The sequence below is a fragment of the Felis catus genome, chromosome F1 (genome assembly GCF_018350175.1).
Source record: "Felis catus isolate Fca126 chromosome F1, F.catus_Fca126_mat1.0, whole genome shotgun sequence".
Classification (NCBI taxonomy): Eukaryota; Metazoa; Chordata; class Mammalia; order Carnivora; family Felidae; genus Felis; species Felis catus.
In genome coordinates, this window is record NC_058384.1 from 20,332,669 (window position 1) to 20,359,526 (window position 26,858).

A 26,858-nucleotide genomic window follows, 5' to 3' on the forward strand; every position below is an offset into this window, starting at 1 on the left:
GTTTGAAGGGGCATTCTAGCTTCCCTAAGAGTAAAGGGTTATGATACCAGGCCGTCAAAGGAGGAAATAATTAGCATTCTTCAATATGCACGATTAATCAGTTCTGCTTGGTGGTTATAAAAGGGAGGAAAGAAACCAAATGGGAACAATTCTGGTCCTTTCATGTTTTATGCCCAATGCTAGTTAGTACACAGTATCCCTTCCACATTCTACTGTACATGGCCTGAAGAGCTGCAGATCATCAAATAATCATTTCCAAATGGTCTAATGACAGCATAAAGGTGGCTCACTTAAAACCTTCCATTTATAGTCACACTGCATCAAATGGTGCTAATTTTAAGTAGGCCACCCCATACAGAGCACCCTCCGAAACACCCTTCCGCCGTTTATAACGAATCTGTTCCTTTTTCATTCACAGAAAATATTTGATATTTCAGAATCTTTTTCGTGCATTGACATGAAAATACTTTTCACCTGGAACTCGTTAATCCGAGACCCCCGGGGATGCCAAATTTCTGCCATTTGCTTATTAAGCCACGGGCAGTCCCCAGCATAACACTTACAAAGGCCTACTTCTAACACTTCCCGAATCTTAATATGAGAGTATTGATCACCATAATTTATGGTCCTACGGCAGTGGGGCGGCTCTTCACATTTGGAGCCCCCCACATTAGTTGCAGCGACTAATTCTAAAAACACCGCTGGCGCGGGCAGAATATTTCATCTGGGGACCAAGTGTTTCCAGACTTTGTTCTCCGGCCCTAAAGGTGAGGTGCCGGCGCTGAAAGCGACAGACACCAGGGTCGGTTTCACCGTGGTGGGCCCCGTGCGGAAAGGAGGTGTCCGGCGCCCCACCTGTCAGCCCTCCAACCCTTCCCCGCCCCTCCTTAGGGCGGGTAGCGGCCCCTCCCTCCCGCGGGCGCCGGGCGGGGGGCTGCGGCTAGCGGCGCGCGCCGCGGACACCGGTCCCCGGCGGCAGTTGGGCGTGTGGGGCAGTAGAGCAGCAGGCGCGGAGCGCGCGGCGAAGACCCCGCCAGTCGCGGCCCCGAAGGCACGCGCGAGCGCATTCGGTTGGTGCGCGCGCGCGCGCGCGGCTCCGCCCCGCCCTCCCTGCGCGCGCCCGGCAGGTCCGCTCTCCTCCCCCACCCGCGGCGGGGACGGGGTGGATCCAGCTCACTCCCCTCCCCCGAGCGGCGGCCGCGGCGGCGGCGGCGGCGGGCGCTGAATGAGAGACGCCGACTGCTCGGGTCGCCAGGCGCTAGCTTAGGCGGCGGCGGCGGCAGCGGCGGACCCTGAGGCCGGCGTCGTGTTCCCATCCTCCGAGGCGACGGCCGCGGCTGCACAGGTCGGTCCTCCGGCCGCGGGCCCGGTGCGGAGCCTTGGCGGGCGGTGCGGGGGAGGGAAGGTGGGTGCGCTGCGCCCCCCGGGAGGCGCGGAGCCGCAGCGGCGGCGCGGGGAATGGCGGCGGCTCGGGCGCTGCGGTGTGGCTCTCCTGGCCTCGGGCCCCGGGGCTGCTTGCCCTCGGCGCGGAGACGGGGCTCGGGCTGAGGGAGGAGAGCGCTGGGGGGCCCGGGGCCGCGCCTCCCTCGGCGGCTCGCTCTCGGAGGCTGGAGGCGGCCGTGGGCTCCCCGCTCCCGGTCTCGGTCCCGAGGCCGGGGGCGGGGCGGCCCCCTGAGGCCGCCTCGGCTCTCCCTCCTGGGTGGCGGGAGCCCCTGGCCGCGGCCCGCACTGCCCTGGCGCCGGGCTGCGCCTCAGCCTCGCTTCAGGTGAGCCGGAGTCCGGACCGCCGCGCCGGGAACGCGGAGCCGGGCCACACCCCCTCCCCTGGCTCTGGCGCTGCGCCCCCGAAGCCGGCAGCCGAGCCAGCCGCCCGCGAACCCGCGCCCGCGGTCACGGTGACCTGTTGCGGAGCGGCCCGCAGCCCGGGTCGCCCGCCAGCCCGGGACGCGGAGGGGCTGGTCCTGCGCTGGCCTCCGGCCGGGAGCGCGGCAGGGTCCGGAGTCGGGGGCGCGGCCGGAGGTCGGGTCGCTGTACAGCTAGGAGCGGGCGTACTAAGGAGAGATTCCGGACCGATCTGATCAAACACTTGCAAAGCCGGGATATCTGTCTGCAAATATCCGGAATTCCATTGCAGTATCGGATTAGGTAGGCTCATAAACACCATGCTTTGGAGGTGATTTGGCAGAAACCCGAGCCAAGAGTGAGGAGCTAATATCTGGAAAAGAGTCGTAAACCTGTGCAGAGCTAAATTATCCTCCCACCTGCCCCCCTTGGAGCTCTTTTCCTGTAGCTGTGTTGTGTAGACGCAGGCCAGTTTCAATGTACGTGGGCGTGTTTGGGAAGAAGCTGCGAGCTGATAGGAGGTACCTTCGTACAAATGTTAATTTGTTTGAACTGGGAGGGGTAAAGGAGCAGGAAGAAAGGGCATTGATGTTAACTGTGGAGGAGGGGTAACTGAAAACATTAAATTTCTGTTTAAGAAAACGCTAAAAAAAAAAAAAAAAAAAGTATCTAATACCTGGCGTTTAAGACCGTAAAGCAGGAAACACGGGCAGCAATTGACTTTTACCTTTTATGTACCCTGGGTTTTTTTTTTTTTTTTCTTCCAACGCTGTAGTTGTTATAGAGAGCCTTGTTTTCGTACCGGTGTTTATGAATTGATTTTGGTGCATTTTTGTATTCACCGTGAAGACGGCTCTTACTTAAGTCTCTTTGAAGATGACCATCAGAATCTTGGGAAACTTCGGTCCATGCAGTCACAGACCATAGCATGCTAGCCATAAAGCCTGTTCCACCCAGATAATTATGCTTGTGCAAGTGGTGTAGAATCATAACTATAACGTGTATTACTGTACTGTTACTGCTGAATATCTTACTATGAACTTTAGAATTATGAAGGAACTTATCCATACAGTATTATTTTAATAAAAACAACTACTAACTCAAGCTTTGTGGGCATACAGTTTATAATCTAGTTTAAAAATTTTTGGGAAATTAATTTGCTTAAAGGTCAAATATAAGGATATTAGATGCCTTTTTGCATTAATAATTTCACTGTAATTTATTTTAAACCTATTTTATTTTCCCTCTTTAAAATTCAGTATAATAATTTTGAAATGGTAAGGTCTGTTTTTCCAGTTTAGTCCACCTTTAACTGAATTAAGGAATTTGACTTTTGAAAATATTCTGGGAATACTGTTCATTTTGCCTAAATTATTCCACATTGCAACAGAACTTTAAAGATGATGTTTGCTTTATCAAGATTGCAACATACTTTTCTGGTGTGTGTGTGTGTGTGTGTGTGTGTGTGTGTGTGTGTGTGTGTGTGAGAAAGAACACACCAAAATTTCTTGAAAGAAATTTTTTTTGAACTCTTTTACTTTGCGTACTTTTATTACACATATAAGTAATATACTTGTGTGTGTTTAAGTACCTACTATGTGTCTTTTTCAGTTTATCACGTTGTTATAGTTGAGAGTATAGTTGTTTGTAATGAGTGATGGATATTTAAGTGAAAATTAAGCTTTAGTCTAGAGGCCCAGTTCAGTCACTCACTTACTCATTTGTTCCACACATATTTGTTGAGTACCTAGTTGGTGCCAGTTAGGTGCCTCAGTGTTGGGGATACAGCAGAGAAAAAGACAGGTCTGTGCTCTGATGGAGTTTAAAGAGTAAGTGGGCAAATAGTCCACTGCTCCTCTGTCAGATAATGTTATTTGTTTAAAGTTAGCTTAAAAGTTTAAGAAGTAAAGTCTCTTGCAGTGAACTTTAGTTAAGGATATTGTTTGTGTTTTTCCTCTAAGAATAGTGGGAATTATTACTGAGTGAACAAAAGCATTAAGACAGTTGTTTAAAAAATATATTTATGTTTATATACATTGGGTGTCTAGTTCCCAAGTGGAACCAAAAATAAACATTCTACCTGAAGTCAGATGATGTGGAGTTTACATGTGGTTAAACAGCTTTAGTCTTTTGGTTTGTATAGTTAAATATTTGCTAAAAATAATTCCCTCTTGGCACTTGTTTATAAGGGAGTCAGATTTTTTTTAAGTCTAAATTTAAAAAAAAATCCTCTTTTCCTTTTCTGGCACGTGTGTGTGTGTGTGTGTGTGTGTGTGTGTGTGTGTGTGTGGACCGGTGTCCTACTGTTCTTCCATAGAATCTGATAACCATTATTGCTAAAATCAGAAAAACTTGACTGAAAGTGATAGTTTTCCTTTTTGATTAAAATATGACAAATATTGGTATAGTGTTTTGCAGATTACAAAGCTTATATATATTTATATATATATTATTGATACTTAAATATGTATTTCTCATTGTCAGGACCGCCAGTAATTAACTTTGACCCTATGTAGGCATTATTAGCTCCCATTTATTTATTTATTTATTTATTTATTTTTAGAAAGAGAGAGTGTGAGCTGGGGACAGGCAGAGGGAGAGGGAGAGAGAATTTAAGCAGGCTTGACTCCCAAAGCTGGGCTTGATCTCATGACTGTGCGACTATGACCTGAGCCAAAATCAAGAGTCTGGCTGACTGAGCCACCGAGGTGGCTCTATGTCATTTTAGATGAGGAAGCACACCAATAGTAAGCAAGCAGTCAACCCAATCCCAAGTTGTAGCCGTTCCTATAGCCCAGTGCTCCGTCTCCAAGTGCAAAGCTTGGGGAAAGCATCAACGTCTAGTGTTACAGGTCAGTGTACAATATGGTTACTGGTTTACTTTTCCAGAAATTTCTAAATAACTTTTAAACTTTAAATCCTCCTCTTCATTGAGATGTAATTAGTTGAATTTGCTTTCTTTTCATGAGTTAAACTTTAAAACCTATTTAAAATCTAAAAGTATCACTTTTTTTTTGCTATGTAAAAAAGGCACAGATAGTTTTGATGGACTTTTAATGGTATAAGTGTCTTGAGAATAAGATGTATTAAAATCAATCCTATTTTTTGAATATGAGGTTCTTATAACAACTAAATGTAGAATAAAATTATCCCTTTAATCTGAATACTATATTTTTTCAGTTACTCAATTTTCAGTGAGAAGATAATTCAAAAAAGTTGAAACTCTACTTAGCCTGAGTGAGGTTCCTTGGAAAGGAAAGTTAATGTATTGCATTACCCTATAAATTGTTTTTTTAAATGTGTCTTATTCCCATTGGTTTAGGGCTCCTCTGTAGTGAGAGAATGAAGATTGGACGTGATAAATTTTGGTAACTTGGAAGTAATCTGGAATTTTTTTTTTTAATCTTACTTGATTAATGTGTTGAGCTTTTGATTTAGGAAAATGTTTAACTACATAGTTAAAATATAAACATCCATGTATTCTATGGAAAGAAAATTGAGTATAAATATAGACAGTAACTTTATTTTTTAAATGTTTATTTGTCTATTTAGAAAAAAATGAGAATGGACTGGGGGAGGGGCAGAGAAGGGGAGAGAGAGAATCCCAAGCAGGTTCCATGCTGTCATCGAAGACCCAGACTTGGGGGTCCAACCCAGGAATCGGGAGGTTGTGACCAGACCCAAAACCAAGAGTTAGATGCTTAACTAACTGAGCCATCCAGCTGCCCCTACCTGGTAACTTTAATAAGTAATGGCTAGTTATAGATATAGGAAGAGTGTAAATAGCCATGTTTGTGACTTAGGTTGAGGGTCCCTAGCGGTTTATGTTTCACTACTGAGAACTTTTGGTACAGGCTCTTGAATGATACGTAGCTTTGGAGTATGAGAGGCTTAAAATGAAGTTCTCACTTTGGACTTCATTGATACCCTTCTGTAATTTTACTTTTATGACATTTTCTCAAAACACATTTTCATTTTTAGGTTGATTTCCTTTTTGCTGATTCTTGGAAGGAGCCCTTTTCTGAAAACCCTACTTAAATAGGATCCTTATCACACTCTACCCTTACCTTTATTTTTCTTCACAACCTTAATTTATCGGACATTAAAGCGTACGTTAATTTGTGTATTGCTTTCTTCCTTCTGGATGTAAGCTTCATGAGGGCAAGGACTTAGTTTTCTTCGCTGTTGTATTCGTAGCACCTAGAAAAGAACCTGGCACATAGTCAATGCTTAGGTATCATTTGTGGGGTGACTGAATTAACTGACATTAAAGGACACAAAAACCATTAGTTTTGTTTTAAAACAGTTGTTGACTTTAAATAATACAACTATGCAGTTAAAAAGACAATTGTACTGTAGGACTTATAACGAAAAACACCATCCCCTGCCTCATCTTGGTATAACTTTCCTTCCTATATTCTGCTCTTAAAGCAACCATTTTCCATACTTGTAGCTGTTTCTTCTGGTATTTACTCCCATATTTTAAACTATTTCAATTTTAGATCTCTCCTGGCTTGCTCCTGTGGAAGATGAGTCTGTGCTTTCAGATTCCTAGGCCACCTTGAAGATCCTTTATCTCCCAGTATATTATGCTTTTGGTTAAATCAGTGTTCATTGTTCACACTATTATGACTTTGTAAATATGTTTACTGTTGAATTTTGCAGTGTACTAAAATTATATTTCTTGGAGTTAAAAATTTTTCTTCTTTTCTGAATTTTGCTTAATTTCCCATTTGTCTCTAATTTTTTTCTTTTAAAGCTGTCCCAGTATGTTCAACATCATATTGTTCAGTTTTTTTAAAAAATTGGGAACCCCCTAGGTCTTTCTGTGCTTTTGTTCAAATCTGTACTGTGGCTTTCCACTCCTGCCATACAGGTGTAGCCTGCGACCTCTCGTCATGAATCTGAGAGTTCTCTTTGCCTTTTCCCTGGGTCAGAGCCTGTGGTGTCTGGATCCATGCCTTCCTCTTTTGCCATTTATACCTATGTTTTGGTGAAATGCATCCCTCAGTAACTTTTAAGAAAGTGTATGAGGAGGTGACATTTTTGAAATGTATGTATTGCTGAAAATATCTTTCTTCCACGCTGATACCTGATTAATAATTCGGCTGGTCTGAGTGTAGAATTCCAAGGTGGAATAATTTCCCCTCAAGATTTAAGAGATTGCACTATAATTTTCTAGCTTCAAGTGGTTATTCCAAAGTCTCATGCCATTCAGTCTTCATCCTTTTTATGTGACCTCTCCCTGTTAAGGTCTTTTTTTTTTTTTTTTTTTTTTTTTTTTGTCATCAGTATATCTGACATGTCCTTGATGTTGTGTCTTGTTTGCATCTTACTTTATGTGCTTGGAACTTCGTGGGCCCTTTCAACCAGCAGTGCCCATATTAGTTGAGAGGAGAGATGGTCTAGTGCATGAGTCAACAGTTTTTCTTTACAGAGCTAGATAATGAGTATTTTAGGCTTTGTGGGCCAGTTTCTGTTACTCCTAGCTTTACTTTTGTAGCGTCAAAGCAGCCATGGATAGTATGGGCTTTGGTTTGATGACTCCTGATCTATGTACAGGTATAAGGATTAGCCTTTGCTTTACTAGGAGTAGGGGGAATTTATCTATAGAAACAGGAGAGAAGATGGAATACAGTTGACCCTTAAACAACAAGGGGTTAGGGTCACCGACTTCCGTGCAGTCAAAAATCCACATAGAACTTTTGACTTCCCCCAGACTTAATCACTAATAGCCTGTCGTTGACAGGAAGCCTTACTGATAACATAAACAGCTGATTAACACATATTTTGTATATTATATGAATTATATGCTGTATTCTTACAATAAAGACAGCTATAAAAAGGAAAGTGTTACTAAGAAAATTATAAAGAAGAGAAAATACACTTACAGTACTGTACTATATTTATTGAAAAAAATCCATGTGTCAGTGGATCCATGCAGTTAACCTTGTGTTGTTCAGGCGCCAACTGTATTTGGATAGAGACATAAAATGATGGTGGCTTGGAGTTTTCACCTAAGGTTTTGTGTTTACCTTAGTGTATGGAAAGTGAGGTAATTAGCTAAAGTAAAGAAGAATAGGAATGTGTATTGGAGGTTTGAGAAGAGGGAAAAATATATGATATGGTCATCTATCAAAAAGTGGAAAAGTGAACAGAAAATAGAATAGGGAAATACAGTGTTTTTCCAGATAGTAGCATTAAGGGCTCACTTGAATGTCATGTTTCTGACTTTAATAGGAATATCTCTAAAGTCTCATAATTAAGTATGATATCTCAATATAGGTATTTTTAAATTAGCTAGTTATTTTATTAATCTAATCAGAAATTGCATGCATAAGTAATATGTACATACATGTATATATATTGTTTATACATACAGACTTAGCCTATAGTACTATAATTTTTTCCCCAAGTACAGATTTTGATTTAGAAATCATTCATTTATTTATTCATTTAAAAAAGTCATGGAGCATTTTCTTTGTACCAGAAATAGTTCTTGGTGCTGGGGATACAGCAGTAAACAAGATAAAAAGTTTGCCTTTATATAAATCTGTATTTTAACTAGCTAATATATGACTAAATCATACACACACTAAAACAATGAGTAAGGAACATTTATAATGTTGTGAATTGTTGTGAACGGATTTCCCCATTGAGTTAATTAACACGCCTATCACCTCACATATTTACTTTTTTTTTTTTTATGGTGGGAACATTTAAGTTCTTTCTTAGCAAATTTTAATTATACAATATACTGTTACCAACTATAGTTACCATATTACGTATTAGATCCTCAGATCTTATTTATCTTATAATTGAAAGTTTGTAGCCTATTACCAACCTCTCCCTATTTCCTCTACCTTACTTTAAGTTTTTGATAGATAACTGTAAAAGATTAAGAAATATGTTATAGGCTTTGTTTGGCAAGAATTTTTATCTTTTACTATCATAAATAAGTATTAAATTTCATCAAGTGCTTATTCTGTGTTGGGAGAGATGATCATGTGTATTTTCTTCGTTAATCTAATAGAATGTATCACACATTAATAGAGTATCTCCTGTTTGCATTATTACATCCAACCCTACTTAGCTGTGTTGCATTTGTCTCTCCTCACACACTGCTGAACTTGGTTTGCCATTGTCTTAGAGTTTTTTAAAAATCCACATTTATCAATAGATTTATCACAGATTTATATGTGTGCATTTGGCTTTAAAGTTATGAAACTCATAAAATGAGTTGTGGAGCTTTCCTTTTTCTGTATCCTGAAATAGTTTTGTAACAGAGGTTATGTATGTGTGTTTTGAAGGGGCTATAGATATAAGATGAAGGGTCAAAAATAAAGTTTCTAGAGAAAACCTGGAAAAATATCTATGTGATCCTTCGGTAGGCAAAGATTTTTTTTTTTTTTTCCTAAACAGGACACAATAAGTACTAACCAGATAAGACTGATAAATTGTTCTTCATTAAATGAGAACCTCTGTTCATCAAAGGATACTTCGAGTAAATAGGCAAGTGACACACTAGAAAGAGTGTCTGCATTACTTAAAACTGACAGAGGACTTGTATCTAGAGTATATAAAAGATGTCAAAACAAAACAATAAAAACACTAGGAACCCACTTTTGAAACAAGTGGACAAAAGACTGAAACAGGCATTTACAAAATGAGTTGTTTGGATGGCTAAGGTGAAAAGGTACTCACATGATTTTTAGAGAGTTACAGGTTAAAACTATCATGTGATACTAAGATATACCCACCAGAATGGTGTTAATGAAGAAATATGAAGCTACTAAGTGTTGACAAGAATATAGAGCACTTAGACTCTCATACATTTCAGATGGGTTTGAAAATTGGTAAAACCACTTTGGAAAATTCTTTGGTATCCTCTGCTAAAGCTCTACACATATATGCCCTGTGATCCAGCAGTTTCGCTTCTTGTTTTAGACTCAATAGAAATCAGTATACATGGACATCAGAAGACATGTATTGTAGAAGAAAACATAGGAGTAAATTTTCATGACCTTGAAATAGGCAAAGCATTGTTAGATATGACACCAAAAGCCGGAGCAACAAAACAAAGATGAGATAAATTGGGTTTCATCAAAATTTTAAACTTAAGCTTCAAAGGACATCATCAAGAAAGTAGAAAGACAACCCACAGAATGGGAGAAGATATTTGCAAGTCATATATCTGCTAAAAGACTTGTATTCAGAATATGTAAAGAACTCAACTCAGTAATAAAAAGACAACCCAATTTGAAAACAGAGGATCTGAATTGGCATTTTTATTTTTTTATTATTAAAAAAAGTTTTTAAGTTTATTTATTTATATTGAGAGAGAGGGTAAGCATGAGTAGGGGAGGGGCAGAGAGAGAGCGAGAAAGAAAGAGAATCCTAAGCAGTCTCCACACTGTCAGCGCAGAGCCTGATGTGGGGCCCGAACTCATGAACCGTGAGGTGATGACCTGAGCCGAAACCAAGAGTCAGACACTTAACTAACTGAGCCACCCAGGTGCCCCTGAATTGGCATTTTTTAAAAGAAGATATGCATAAGCACATGAAAAGATGCTTAATATTATTAGGTATCAGGGAAATGAAACAAACTATAATGGAATCCACCTTCACGCCACTAGAATGACTAGAATCAAAAAGTTAGATTATAACAAATGTAGGCATAGTTGTACAGAAATTGGAATCCTCACACACTGATAGGAATGTAAATTGATATGGCTACTTTGGATGACATTATGGGAGTTCTTCAGATTATTTAACATAGAATTACCAAGAGAAATGATAACATGTCCCTGAAAAAATTGTACATGAGTATTTACAGCAGCAGCATTCACTATAGACAGAAAGTAGAAACAACCCAGATGTCTATAAATGAACAAGTGGAGAAACAGCATGTGGTATATCCATACAGTGAATTAGTATTCGGTCAGTAAAAGGAGTAGCTACATGCTACAACATCACAGAACCTTGAAAATATGATAGTAGGTGAAAGAAGCAGTCAGAAAATGCCACATGTTATATGACTCCATTCAGATGAAATGTCCAGAACGGAGCAAATCTGTAGACAGTAGATTAGTGGTTGCTTAGGGCTTGGGGAAAGGAGAGAGGCAGTGGGAGCTAAAGGGCGTGGAGTCTCATTCTGAGATGATGAAAATGTTCTCAAATTGTGGTGATGATAGTTGTACATACCATTGAATTGTAAACTTTATTTTTATTTTATTGTTTAAAGTTTTAATTCCAGTATAATTAACATCAAGTGTTATATTAATTTCAGGTGTACACTATAGTGACTTAGCAATTCTGTATGTTACTCAATGCTCATCATAAGTACACTCTTAATCTCCTGAATTGTATACTTTAAATAGGCAAATTGTATGGTATGTGAATTAATATCTCAATAAAGCTGTTAAAAATAAGACATGGCAAAAATAATCAGTGATATGAAGACACTGCTACCATATTTAATTTAGAAAAGCAGGATGCAGAGGAGTATATGAAGTATCACCTTTTTGTAAAACCACAAAAACCTTATGTGTGTGTATGTGTTTAAGTGATCTTGTAAGGGTGGGAAAACGTTGCACACTAGATGTAAACATTTCTTACTAGTTGGGCTAAGGTGAGGAGAGGGAGAGAAAAAGGGAGAAAAAAACTGAAAGGAAAAGGGATTGATTCAGAAGAAACAGCATGTGTAAGAATCTCAGCTATGTAAAACATAAATCTTAAAATGAAATGGTAGTTGTATTTTTTTGTGTGTTATATTTTTCTGGGTTGTGATCCTTTTAATTTTATTAATAGAAGTATCTAAAACTAAATTAAAGGCAGTGCAAATAAAATCAGTTATAAAACCTGAAGAAACATAGCAGCTTTTTTTCATAACAACTCCCAATGGGACACGATCCAAATGTCCATCAACAGAAAAAATGGATCAATAATGTGTAGTCTGTTTTACACTAAAGTAGTACTACGCATCAGTGGAAAGGAAGGAACTCTACCGCTCTTCCCAGGCAGTATGGGCAAACACACAAACAGAAGGTTGAGCAGAAGAAGGTGGACACGGTGTATATGTTGTATGATTCTTTTATTTTGAATTTCAGGAAAAGGTCAAACTCAGCTGTGTTGATAGAAGTCAGAGTAGAGTTTAGGGGTTGGGACTAGAGGAGCAAGACTCTGGGAGTGCCGGAAATGTTCCGCATCCTCATTTGGTTGGTGGTTACATGGGTGGCTACACAGGAAAAACATGTTGCCCAGTACACTGTACATACTGCACACTTGAGTCTTTTATATCTCAATAAAGAGGCTAAATCAAATCAGAAAAGATTTTTTAAATCTGATGCTCATATGAAAAGCTTTTGTATGTTTGTCACTTACACTTCAATTAAAAATAACTGAATAGAGTGGCACCTGGGTGGCTCAGTCAATTAAGCATCTGACTCTTGATTCCGACTCAAGTCATGATCTCATGGCTTGTGAGTTCAAGCCCCACGTCAGGCTCTGCACTGACAGTGTGGAGCCTGCTTGAGATTCTCTGTCTCCCTCCCTCCGCACCCCCCCCCACTGCCCCTCCCATGCACACGCTTTTTCTTTCTCTCTCAAAATAAATAATTAAAAAAAAAAATAGAAAAAGTTTAAAAATTAAAACAAGGGGGAAAATAGTCTTTGTATACTTCAGGAATATTTATATGCCTTTCAAAGACAGTTTTTCTATGCCATTATTTCTAATGGTTGCATGGTGTCGTGTTGTATGGATGAATCATAATTTACCTAAGGAATCTTGATGGACATTTAGGTTGTTTCTAACTTTTATATTAAACAGTGACAAAGTTAGCATCCTTTTTAAATAGGTCTTCCTATTCTTTTCTGATTATTTCCTTTTGGTGAATTCTTAAAAGAAGGGTTTCTTGTTTGGTGGTTAAGTACATTTTCATTCTTGCCCATGGTGTGTAAGTGTGTCTGTATGCTAACACAGATTTGGTGATCAGCTTTAAAAGCATATACATTGATCTGTTGTGTAATAAATGCTTTCAGTTTTAATTGGCATTTGTAAACATTTTCAGTGGAACTTATATTTTCACGTTTTTGTATATTCGTGCTACTTTCTCCAGTTTCCTTTTCATACATACCTTTTACCTATTTTCTTAATTCTTTTAAAGGCATAAGTCTTTTGATTTAAAGCCTTTTAAGGAAATAAATCAGATACACAAAAAGTACATAAAAAACTGGTACAGTTAACTCCTAACTTAAGAAATGATACATAATCAGTGCAGTTGAAACACCGTGTTAACATTAATAACATGTAAGAGCTTTTTGTGTATTAAGAATATTAAATCATTTGCTTTAGATCTTTTCCATTTTATCTTTTGTCTCTTAAGAGAATCTTACTGAATCCAAGATGGCTTCAACTGTAAGATGCATTATTTTATGTACAACTAAGACTAAATAATATGCTGTCAGTTAAACCATGATATTGTTGATTTTAAGAGACATCCTGCTTGTAGAGATGTTAAAAAGTGAGAATATACTCATCTTAGATTTTTTTTTTTTAATTTTTTTTTCAACGCTTATTTATTTTTTTGGGGACAGAGACAGAGCATGAACGGGGGAGGGGCAGAGAGAGAGGGAGACACAGAATCGGAAACAGGCTCCAGGCTCTGAGCCATCAGCCCGGAGCCCGACGCGGGGCTCAAACTCACGGACCGCGAGATCGTGACCTGGCTGAAGTCGGACGCTTAACCGACTGCGCCACCCAGGCGCCCCTACTCATCTTAGATTAATGAAATAATATATTTTACTGTGTGTGTCTTATATTTTCTCTAGTCAGATATACCAGTCTCTTGTGTTGTTTCTATTGTTAGTCCTAGTAAGACTTTCCTCTATGCCACAACTTAAAAAAAAAAAAAAATCATGTGTTTACTTCTGGCATTTTTTTAATGATTATTTATTTTATTTAGAGAGAGAGAGCAAGCGTGAGCACGTGTGCACAAGCAAGGGAGGGACAGAGAGAGAGGGGAGAGAGAATCCCAAGCAGGCTCCCCGCTGTCAGCACAGAGCCTGTTGTGGAGCTCAAACCCATGAACTGTGAGATCATGACCTGAGCCAAAATCAAGAGTCAGCTGCTTAACAGACTGAGCCACCCAGGCACCCCTACTTCTAGTATTTTTATCACTTAAATGTTTTTTATCTTTAATTCATCCATTTTATTTTAATGTAAGATCTAGTTTTTGTCTTTTTGTCTTTAATTTTTTTTAATTTTCTCTATTTTGAGACAGAGAGAGTGTGAGCAGGGGAGGGGCAGAGATAAAGGGAGAGAGAGCGAATCCCAAGCAGGCTCTGCACTGTCAGCACAGAGCCCGATGTGGGGCTTGCAACCACGAAACTGAGATCACGATCAGAGCCGAAACCTAGAGTCAGATGCTTAACTAACTGAGCCACCAAGGTGTCCCTCTAGTTTTTGTCTTTTTATCCGGTATGTTAGCCAACTGTCATGAAGTTGATGCCACTAGTGATTTTTTGAACAAGGAATGATAGACTTCAGTGTGCTTGCTTGAGAAACAGGATATGGCGGTGGGTTTTGGTTGGGTCTAGTCTAAAAATGATCATTTGCCTTTCTATGAAATGTGTATCTTAACCTATAGTTTAATTTTCATTGAAAGGAATGTCAGTGTTAAAACTATGATTTCATGTTGCCTTAAAATTCTCGTAATGCATCTGAGTGCTCTAGGAATCCGTCAAGTAATTTACTAAGCTAGATTTAAAATAACTGTTTTGCAACATAAACAGTGGCATTAATCCTGTGCTTAAAGTTCGTGTGAATGTGGGCAAGTTACTTAATTTCTTTAGCATTCAGCTTCCCTATTTACAAATGGCATAAGAGCACCTTCTCATAGGATCATTGTAAGGATCAAATGAGAAAGCATAAATCAAGGACTTGGCTGAATTAGCTCTTCACGTTTCCACTTTCAGGACCTTGAAGATCAAGTATAATCATAGCTGAGATTCTCTCCTACAGAGGGTTACTCTAGATCTTCAGGGTTACTGAAGTAAATTATTTTTGTTAGACTTCCAACCCTGATTTAGATTCCCAGGATTTGACTAGAACTTTTCTGGCCTTCTAGAATTAACTTATGTGACAAATCTGTATGTTTTCTGTTGCTGCTCTTAAGGTGCTCTTCTGTAAATGCACTGAAATCTTTATAGAGTTTCGTAGATTTTAGGATTTTGTAGGTGGAGAAGTTTGATTGACTTAGCTTTTATCCTGTAAAGTTGTTGCTAGGATAACCTCTGCTACTTTCCAGTTTTGATTTGTGGATGTAGTTTTTGTAGGTTTATGGGTTTTAGATCCTATCTCTTAAAGCTGGAGGGACAAGGGTAAGTCTACTAAAACAAATGTTTTGATGATATCTTACAGATAAGAAATTCCACTTTTTGTTTCCTTTTTTTTTCTTTTTATGAACAGTACTTTTGAATGTTTTATGTAAGCACAGTACTGTGAATGTTATCATAGAAGTTTAAATCTTAGGCCTTGTACTCATTTACATCTTCTTGGTGAAAGATGAAATCTTATATGTGAAATCACAGTAAATAGCATAAGATAAAAAAAATAGCATAAGACCATATGTACTTATGTGTCAGATTGAAGAGCTGTTGACAGGAGAGGAGGCTTAGTGAAGGGAAGGCCAGAGTGTTCCTTAAGGAATGTGTTTTGTTAAGGTGTAAAGAATATATTAAGAACCAGCATGACTGAAGATATAACAACAAGAATTAGTCTTTTGGGCATGCTTTGGATTGAAGGGTTTATTTGCATTGGGGTAGGGGGATAGTTACATTTGATAATGTGGGACAAGATTAGCATAAGGAGGGATGAGAAAAGAATAGGTCATCTATGTTGGGAGAAACACAGAATTCCAAGCGAGAAACCATGAGATCTGAGAGAGAGACAGGCATAGAGCAAGAGATTGAAGATTCTGATTTCTGGCTCTGTGGATATTCTTCTTCGATTATTCTAGTATTTCTGTGGTTCCTGCCTTTCTTGAGACTACATCCAGTTGTTGTTTTTTTTTTTCCCCAGGAAAAAGAGTACAGGTTTTGGTGTCAGACTTTTGGTGGTAGATTTTTGGCTCTCTCCTTTACTGATTTGTGACCTTGGGCAAGTTGTTCATCTTCTCTGTCTCAGTCCTCATCCGTAAAATGAGCATCATAAATAGTATCTGTCTTTGTAGGGCTGATATGAAGATTAACTGAAGTGACACAAAGCTTTTAGAACAATGCTAAGCATGTAACAAATGTTTAGTAAATAGCATCATATATGTATGACATATATACATACACATATATATATGATATGTGACATATATATAATGCTAATTGAGGTAACATGAATTAACTTCTTATAGTTAAAAGAGCCTAAGGAGTTAATTTGCTTGCACCTTCACTTAGAGTAGGGCAACCTAGCGTGTGAGCTGGGTATGAAATGTTATTTTGGGTATAGAGCATAAAAAAAAAATACTGTCTTAACGTAGTTTGAATAATAGGACCTGGTATTTATTTATCAAGGATTTAAAAGAGGCTTGGTGCTGTTCTAAACATTTTCCCTGTATTAACTCACTGGATCATTGTGATAATGTGGTGAAGTGTAGGTACTGTTATTTTCCTCCATTTTAAGGAGGTAGAAACAAAGGCTAACTATCTTGCCTAAGGTTATGTATAAGTGGCAGAGCTAGGATTGGAACACAGATAGTAAAGTTGTAGAGTTTTAATTTTTTTTATGGGAATATGGTTTTATTAAAAAAAAAAATTTGTATGCTCCAAAACATTTTACTTGGAAATCTTCACTAGACGTAAGAAAACAAAAAACAATAAAGAACACCAGCATGAATACATAATACATACTTTAATTATGGACACATTAAATGTATTTTAATATAATACTTCCTAACATGTTATCTCATATTGTGTTAAAAATAATACAAGGAGGTGACACTAGAGAACTACAGAATCCTGGATTCTGTTGCAGATAGGTATCCTTATTAGACCCAAAAAAGGAGTCCTGGAAGGTGGCAAGAGAAAAGTGACAAGCAGTGCAAAACTAACATGTCATCCAGTTGTGTGTTGTTGTTGTTTTCAGTTGTGTGTTTTTAAAAATGCCATTAAAATGAAGCTGAGAATACGTTTAGACACAGTTCCCACTTCAATGAACATCCAGAATGCACAGTGGGAGGGTAAAGGTAGGGTTGTAATTTTATTGTGCAGTTTTAGCCATAACTTTCCCCTCAGTCTACTGTATGCAAAGACATGAGGGGAAAGTCATGTCATGATATGAAACCTAATCAGCATCAAACGATTCATAGTAGCCAGAAACCCTGTGAAGGCCACAAAGCAGATGAGCCTTTAAGTTTTAAAGCCTACTTAACATAAAAAAATTTACATTGGGAAAGAAACACACAAATTTAAAGATTATTTATTTATTTTTAAAAATCCTTTAACAGTTTTAGTAACCATCAGAGATGTATGTAGAGTTTTAATTTTTAAACCTCTCTTTCCTTCTTGTTTCTTACCTTTTTAATTTTTTTTTTTAACACTTATTTATTTTTGAGAGACAGAGACAGAGCATGAGTGGGGAGGGGCAGAGAGAGAGGGAGACACAGAATCCGAAGCAGGCTCCAGGCTCCAAGCTGTCAGCACGGAGTCCAACACGGGGCTCAAACCCGCAGACCACGAGATCATGACCTGAGCTGACGTCAGATGCTTAACTGACTGAGCCACCCAGGCGCCCTCTTATTTACCTTTTTAAATGAAATCAAGGAGGTCTCAGTTTCTTGCCACTGTTTCTTTTATTTCTAATGCTTGCTTCTTTCCCATTTTTTCAGGTACAGAGACTTAGGTAAGCAAGATATGGTATTAGGTAGTAGACTGTTGTAAGATTTTTGTACTGCACTTGAAGGTAGATTATGGTAAGTTAAAGGATGTATACTAAAGGATGTACACTATAAATCCTAAAGCAATCCTGTTCTCAAAAAAGTTATAGGTAATCTAACAAAGGAGATAAAATGGTATCAGAAAATACAGTTATTTAATTTTTAAAAAAGTCATAAAAAGAGCAAAAAGGTCCATGGAACACATAGAAACAAATAGCAAGATAATAGACTTACACCTAACCATGTCAGTAATCACATCAAATGTAAGTGGTCTAAAAACACCAGTTAAAAGGCAGAGATAGGCAGATAAAAAAGCAAGACTTAACTATATATTCTTGTCTATAAGAAGCATACTTTAAATATAAAGGTACAAATAGATTAAAAGAATGGAAAAACATATACCATACTTACAACAGTCGAAAGATAGAATGGCTATATTAATACTAGACAAAGTAGACTTCATTCAGAGCAAAGAATATTTCCAAGGATAAAAGATATCATTACATAAAGATAAAGAAATTGGTTAATTAAGAGGACATAACACTTCTAAACATTTATTTTGCCTCTAATAGAATTTCAAAATTTCTCTTGATGGAACTCTAAAGAGAAATAGTCAAATTGTCTGTTTTAGTTGGAGAGTTCAGTACCCTTCTCTGAGTATTGAAAATCACAAAGATATAGAAGGCTTGAATAATAGTGTCAACCAATTTGACCTAATTAACACTTATAGAATATTTAACCTAACAACAGCAGAGTATTCTCAATTCTTCTTAAGTACATTTTCCATGATGGACCATATTTTGAGCCATAAAACAAGTCTCAGTAATTTAAAAGGATTGAGAACCTGTGTTCTCTGATCACAGTGGAATTAAATTAGAAATTGTTAGCAGAAAACTGCAAAATTTACTAATACTTGGAAACTAAATAATACAGTGCTGAATAACCTATGGCTTAAAGAATAGATCAAAAGGAAATTTTAAAGTATTTTGTACTAAATGAAAATAAAACATACCAGAATTTGTGAGCTACCAGTAAAGCAGTACCAAGGAGGGAATTTATAGCGCTGAATGCCTATATTAGAAAAGGAAAAAGATCTCAAATTAATGATTCTCACTTCCACATTAAGAAATTAGGAAAAAAGTAAATTAAACCAGAATAATTGAAAGAAAATGGTAAAGGTCAATATGGGAGAATGTATAAAAAACAGGAAAACAAAGGCAAAATCAGTGATAACCACAAACTGTTCTTTGGGAAATTCTGTACAGTAAATAAAGCTCTAACTGGACTGGTTAGTATCAGGAACGACAGAGGTGACATCACTACAGATTCTACACACAATAAAAGGATAATAACAGAGTATTATAAGCAGCATTATGCTTATAAATTTTACACCACAAATGAAATGGACAAATTCTCCAAAAGATACACACTACTACACTCAAGAAGGAATAGACAACTTGAATAGACTTGTGTCTATTAAAGACATGGATACTATTAAAATATTCCCACCAAAAAACCTCTAGGCCCAGATGGCTTCTAAATTCTAAATTTAGAATTTAATGAATTCTAAATATTTAAGGAATAGATTATACCAGTTCTAAACAAAGACTTTCAGAAAGTTGCAGAGAAAGGAATACTTCCTAACTTACTTTGTGAGGCTAGTATTACCCTTATGTTTCAAACTAGACAAAGACATTAGGAGAAAAGAAGACTATACAGAAATATCCCACATGAGCATACATGCAAAAATTCTAAACTAATTATAGCAAATTAAATGTAACCATTTATAAAACAAAACAAAACATCATGACCAAGTGGGGTGTATTCCAGGAATTCAAGGTAGGTTTAGCATTTAAAAAGCAATCAGTATAAGTCCCTGTTAACCAACTGAAAAAGAAAAGCCATAGGATTATCTCAGTAAATGCAGAAAGAAAAAAGCATTTGATAATCTTATTAAATCTTCCATTCCAGATCGTAACTCTGAGCAAACTCTCTGAAAAAACTACAGATAATGTAATTTTAATGGTGGAAGACCAAATGCTTTCTCCTTGAGACCTAGAACAAGTCAAGATTGTCTACTCTGACTACTTCTGTTCCATAGTATACTGGAGGTTCTAGGCAGTGTAGTCAAGCAAAAAACAAAAGGCATCTAGAATGGAAGGGAGGAAGTAAAGTATCTTTTTTTTTTTTTTTTTTTTTTTTTTTTTTTGCAGATGGCAGAACTGTAGAAAATCTGTTGGAACCTATAAAACTAAAACTAATCAGTGAGTTTAATGAAGTTGCAGGATAAAGGATCGATACATGAATATCAGTTACACTTCATAAACTAGCAACAAACAGAAATTGAAATTTAATAAAATCAATACCATTGGCCATAGCAACATGTATGAAATACTGAAAACTACACAGTATTGCTGAACAGAATTAAAGAATACTTAGATAACTGGGGTGGTGTTCCTTGTTCATGGGTTTGGAAGACTGATTGTTACTAAGATGACAGCTCTCACCAAATAGATCTGTTGATTTAGTGCAATCCCATTCCCAAATTTTAGCAGGCTTTTATATATATATATATATATATATATATATATATATATATATATATATACACACACACACACACACACACACACACACACACACACATATATAGAAGTCAACACATTGATTCTAAACTTCATGTAAAACTGAAAACAATCTAAAATAGCAGAAAAAAATTTTTAAAAAGAACAAAGTTAGAGAGTCAGTACTACCTGATATCACAATCACTATACAATTAAAGCAATCAAAACAGTATGGTATTGGTGTATACACAGAGAAATAGATCAGTGGGATAGAAGAGTCCAGAAATAAGCCAATGCATATTATAGACAACTGAATTTTAATAAAGTACAAAGGCAATTGAATGAAGAAAGGATAGCCTGTTCGACAAATTATGCTGGCACAATTGGGTGTCAATATATACAAGCACATGAACTTCACTCTGTATCTTGCCTGCAAAAGTTAACTCAAAATGAATCATAGACCTAAGTATAAAAACTTAAAATTATAGAACTTTTAGACAAAAACAGGAGAAAATCTTTGTGATCTTGAGTTAGGCAATATTTTTATTTTTGAGAGAGAACCAGTGGGGGAGCAGAAGGGGGGGGGGACAAAGGTTCCGAAGTGGGCTCCATGCTGACAGCAGAGAGCCCAGTGCGGGGCCTGAACTTCAGAGCCATGAGATCATGATGTGAGCTGAAGTTGGAAGCTTAACCGACTGAGCCGCCCAGATGCCCCTAAGGCAAATATTTTTAAATGTAACACCAAAAGCGTGATTCATAAAACAACATTGATAAGTGAACTTTGTCAAATTAAAAATGTGTGCTCTTAGAAAAGTATTAAGAGAATGAAAAGACAAGCTGTAGGGTGGGAGAAAATATTTGCAAATCAGTTGTGTAAGGATTTATATCTAGGATATGTAAAGAACTCTCAAAATATTTATATTTATATTACTTATATTAAATGTAATATTGGTCATTAGAGAAATGCCAATCAGAACCATAGGTGAGCTACTGATTCATACTTATTAGAATTACCAAAAAGGCTTACCAAGTGTTGGCAAGGGTATACAAGAACTAGATCTCTGTACTTCGCTGTTGAGTTTGTAAATAGTACAACCACTTTAGGAAATAGTTTGATTATTTCTTAAAATGTTAGATATAGACCTACTGGCTATTCTACCTAGATATTTACTGAAGAGAAAATACTTCCATACTGACCTTCACAGCAGCTTTATTTGTAATAACCACTGAAATCTAGATGCTCATCAGTAGATGAATGGGTAAACAAATGATGGTATGTCCATACTACTTAGCAATAAAAAGGCATGTACTGTTGATACACACAACAACACAGATGAATCTCAAAGTAACTTTGCTGAATGAGAGAAACCAGGCACTTGGGAGCAAGTGGCTATGTTCACTATCTTGACTGTAGAGATTTTTTCATGGGTGTTTACTGTATACATTGAACATGTGCAATTTATCGCATGCCACCTCTGTATAAATAAAGCTGTTTTGAAAAAGTGATGCAATGAAGATCCTAATACATATATGAATTGATGAAAGATTTACCAAAAACTGTTTTTTTAACATGGATCCTTGCTGTGCCTTTCACGTAATTATTTAAATACACACAAAGCAGAAGTCAGTTATAACCTTTTTCTTAGAAATAATCAAGAAATAAGGGGCGCCTGGGTGGCTCAGTTGGTTAAGCAGCTGACTTCAGCTCAGGTCATGATCTCATGGTTCGTGAGTTCAAGCCCCGTGTCGGGCTCTGTGCTGACAGCTCAGAGCCTGGAGCCTGCTTCGGATTCTGTGTCTCCCTCTCTCTGCCCCTTCCCTGCTCATGCTCTGTTTCTCTCTGTCTCTCAAAAATGAATAAACCTTAAAAAAAATTTTTTTTAAGATTAAAATGCCTATCTAGACACCTGTTTGCCCAAATTACACAAATAGACCAAGACTCTTGTCCAGATCAGATACTTCAGAGTTTTACATGATACTTGAATCTTAGTATTTTCTTCTTTTTACATCTTAAAAGAGAACCTGAGGGAGGGAGAAAGCATGTTTGAGTGGAAGAATGAGGCCTCAGGACGAGGATTTGGATTGGGTTGAGAACATTGGCTCTTAATATGTTGCTTGTGTGTAGTGTTGGTTTTCCAATAGATTCTTTCTTAGATCTTATTTATTTGATTTGATGAGGAGTAACTTGCTGCTACTATAGATTATATCTGCAGCTGCCCTGGAAGATTAATGTTACCTGGCTGAATTTGGTCTGTGTACAGCCTTTCCCTGCATACCCTCATCTGAGGAGTGCTTTCTGAAGTAGAATCTGCCCTTGGTTTTGTTCTAGATGAAGGATCAATAGACTTTTTGTAAAGGCCCAGATCGTAAATACTTCAGACTTTCTTTTGCAGGCCATACAGTCACCGTTGCATCTATTCAGGCCTGCCTTTGTGGGGTGACAGGAACCATAAACAATACATAAATGAATGAGTGTAGTTGTGTTCCAATAAAACAATTTTAATTTACAAAAACAGGGCTGGATTCAGCTTGTGGCCGTAGTTTGCAAACCCTTGTTCTACACCATCAGTATTTCCTCTTTGGGACATTTGGCATCATCTGATTAGTTTCCTAATGGTAGTTGCAAATGGAGGAAAGTGGTACCCTTTCACTTGCACCTGCTCTGTTGAACTTAATGGCTTTTGCAGATGATGGTATGAAATAAGTGAATGACCTCAACTATCAGGGAGGAGTAGAATGATAAGGCATGCTTACTTCCTTTCTCACTCACAACCCATTTGCAGATGGTCAACAAATTCAGCAAGTTTACTTTTGAAAATTCTATGGAATTAGTTTTTTAAAAATATACTTATAATCTCCTGGCTGAAGTAGGGCAATAATTGCTGTTTCTGCTTTTAAGGTTCTCTTTCTAATCCGCCAGCCTCCACACATGTTGCCAGTTCCTTTTCTAAAATAAAAGTGTTATGGCATACATCTCTGCCTGTAATTATACAGTAACTCCCAGTCACCCAGAATAGTGATTCTTAACCACTTTTTATTCCTGAGTCCCTTTGAAAATCATTGGATAGCTGTGGATCCAGGAAAATTAATTTTTGTGAGTGCTCATTACACAATTTTCATACTTCTGGGAAGTTGTGCAGTTCATGGCTCTAGGATTTAATCCATGGTCTCTTAGTTAACAACTTTTGATTTAGAGAATAAAGTGCATGTTTCTTCCCATGCTGTTGTACATGCTTCATGATCTGTTTCCAGTCTGTCTTTGCAACATATTATCCATGTTCCCTGCCTCCCTCTCTATCCCTCTTCCTCTCTCTCTTTCTGTCTGTCGCTCTTTCTGTCTCTCTCTCTCTCTGTCTCTTTCTCTCTCTGTCTCTCTCTCACACACACACACTTTTTTTTCTACAAAGAATTTACCAATACTCTTCTGCCATGCCAGTTTCTTCCATTCTGTCTTTGCAAGTATTATTTTCTCTTGCCAGGAATGTCCATACTACTTCCCCTCCATCTGCCCAGTTTCTACTCGTTAAGACTCATTTCAAATAGCAGATTCTTAGTGAAGACTTCCCTGACATTTCCTCTTTGTCAGACATAAATAAGTATGAAGGATTTGTAGCCACTGAGACTTGCAAGGATGGGGGTGGGGTGGAGAGGAGAATGAAGGAGGAAGACTTCTTCTAGGAAAGATTTCTTTGCTCTCTTTCTTTTTTTTCCTTTTTTCTTTTTTTAGTATTTATTTATTTTGAGCAAGAGGGAGAAAGAGAATGCCAAGCAGGGTCCGTGCAGAGCCTGACACAGGGCTCAATTTCACAAACCACAAGATAATGACCTGAGCCGAGATCAAGAGTCAGATGCCTAACCAACTGAGCCACCAAGGTGCCCGAAGATTTCTTTGCTCTTGAGAGATATACCTCTTCTTGAATAATGGCATCTGACTTACAGCGTTGTTATGAAGATTGCATGAGATAATATATGTGAAGTACTTGCTCGTAAATTGGTATAGTGGGCATTTAATTCAGTTAGCTATTGTTTTTTAGTAAGTTGAAATCTAGCATTTTACTAGGTGAAATCTAGCATTTAAGGGCAAGTGAATGCCTTTCCATTGGCCATCTTGGAAGCACTAAATTTGAGCTTATAAAGAAGTAAGGGCAAGTCTGCAGCCTCACATGCTGGAAGCTGATGAAAAGCAATAAGCAAAATCTTTGACCCAAAGTCAAGAATCAGAATGACTTGTAAGGCTTGAGTTTCTTAATTTCTAAATATTATATTTAGAGGAGTGGGAAAAAAAAAGATACCTCTTCTTAACCTCCCTGAACCTCAGTTTTCTAAGTTGAGTATAATAATGTTTACCTTGGGCTGTTAAATGAAGAGCAGTGTTCTAATCTCTACAGCACCTTGATAATTACACAGGAAATTCTCTTCTTCTAATCAGTGTGTGGCCCCAAGAACATATTGCAGGAGTAAACTAATCTTCAGAGACCCACTTTTTCTGGTTGTGAATAAAATGTCCTGATGGAAAACTATATTGTAAATTTACTAAAACAAGATTTATTCAAATCCTGCTGAAATTATCTTAAGGTGTGTGTGTGAGATACAAGTTGTCATGCAAATATTTATGTTGTTATAGGCATTGCTACATTTAAACGTCCAGTGGAATTTTTATTATAAGAGTACATGATGCTTTTTTGGCTAGTAAGTTGCAAATAGAATAGATACCTGTCTTTGACAAATTAACACTTGTGTTTTTCACTATTCTGGGAATGACTGATGAGTGTATGACATGATAATTTGTAATTTTGCTGAGCACAGATGTGATACTAGTCCGTCACACTGTTGTCAAACTGAACTCCCTGCGCCAGAGCCAAAATATAACACAAAGACAGAGTTTGGGATAAAGAGGAATGATAACTTTATTGCTTTGCTGGGAAGAGAAGGTTGCAGCAGGCTAAGGCCTTCAAAACTGCAAGCCCAACTGGAGGAAGAGGTTGGGGGCTTTATAGGGAAATAATATAACTATACCTATAGGGAAATAAAATAACTCCTGGTGCTGGTGACCAAAGAGAAGCAAAAAGCAATAGGTATGGGAAGAGGAATTTTGGATAAATTAATGAGTAAAATGTAAAATTCTCTGGTGGCTTAAATCAATGGTATAAATGAGTCTACTTTGCAATTGCATAAGTATAAATTCTTTCAGTATTTTTAGAATCATTAAACGGCCTGTAAGAGTAAAAAAAAAAAATTAGTTACACTTTAATGTGTTATATGCCGTAGTAGTATTTTCAAATTTGGGGATTTTCAAGATGTTCTGGGACAAAATTCCTTATAACATTGAGGATCTATTGTACTTGAGGTTACCACATTGGTATTTTTTTATTGAGACTTCAGAATTCAATAGGAATAAATAATACAGTCTCTCTGTGTGTATAATACTATCTCTCCTTCTGAATGAAACTTCTAAGATCATATAATTTAGTAGTCCATTTATAAGGACTCTTTTTGTTGCCTATAGGATGAAGTCCAGGCTTTTCTTTTTACTGTAACAAACATTGCCTTTTTTACCTACTTCTCCAGACTCCGTTATTGAAGCTTCTCCTCTCTTTTTTACATTTTGCCCTTTTTAATTATACTGTACTTAACGATTGGCAATTCCCTGAATGCCAGTGTCAAAGGATTTCACCATCCTAGCCTTTATATACATGGTATTTCTTTTGTTTACCTTATTCACCTGATGAACTTCTATTAGAAATGAAGGTGGAGAGAAACTAGATATTTCACCCTCTGCCACCTCCACGTTTCCACAATTAAGGGTTGGTTAGGGAGTGGGTAATTTGGCATTGTAGAAAGCACTGAGGATTAGCAAACAGAAGACTTGCATTTAAGACCTACCTCTGCAATTAACTGATTAAGTGAGCCTGGCCGCATCACATAACCTCCCGTGGGATTGTTGTCTTCTGTAAAATCAGGGGATTGGGATAAAACAGTAAGTAAACTTACTTCCCTCCCCTTCCTTTTCTTTTTCTTTACTTCCAGTTTTCTTCCCCTTCTTTCATTCTTGAACATGTGAAGAATACAACAGTTTCCATCACTTTTTAGTAAATTACTACAGCCATGGTTTTTCGTGAAGAGTGGGGGCGGCTTGGTAGGGCTTGCCCTGGGATAAGGGGGACAAATATTAAAATAAGGGATTTGAAGTGTACCCTAAGTTGAGATCTCCAAAGATCTTCCACCTCTTAAATAATATTCATCTGTATTATTCTTTGTATTAGCATGAGAAAAATATTTGTGAACATATATAGCTTAATTCTAAAAGACTGTTCATGAGACCATTTTGGCTCTGAAGTCAAAAGTGACCACTAACACCATCTGTTGGTGGGAAGAGTTGTACTTTTTATTGGATATGTAGCTTAGTTTCTATGAAATTTTGCAAATTAAAGGTTTTTAAGTTGAGGCACTTCTGTATAATTCAGGAGAATGAACAGGATTCCCCCTTGCACTTTATGTTTTGAAATAATTTCAAACTGTCAGAAAA

General features: G+C 37.7%; 1 protein-coding gene across 7 annotated transcripts in view; it reads left to right on the forward strand.

Moving 5' to 3' along the window:
• The first annotated feature begins 1,210 nt into the window (after window positions 1-1,210).
• The window catches only part of RALGPS2 (Ral GEF with PH domain and SH3 binding motif 2), a 168,698-nt gene continuing 143,050 nt past the window's right edge, over window positions 1,211-26,858 (forward strand). For 5 of the 7 annotated variants that reach the window (XM_023247647.2, XM_023247649.2, XM_023247645.2 and 2 more), the window contains exon 1: window positions 1,211-1,345. The gene's annotated coding sequence lies outside the window, so the exon portion shown is untranslated. Of the gene's footprint in view, window positions 1,346-1,911; window positions 2,146-26,858 lie in introns of those variants that run through there. The other 2 variants (XM_023247646.2, XM_019821695.3) reach the window with 2 other exon arrangements.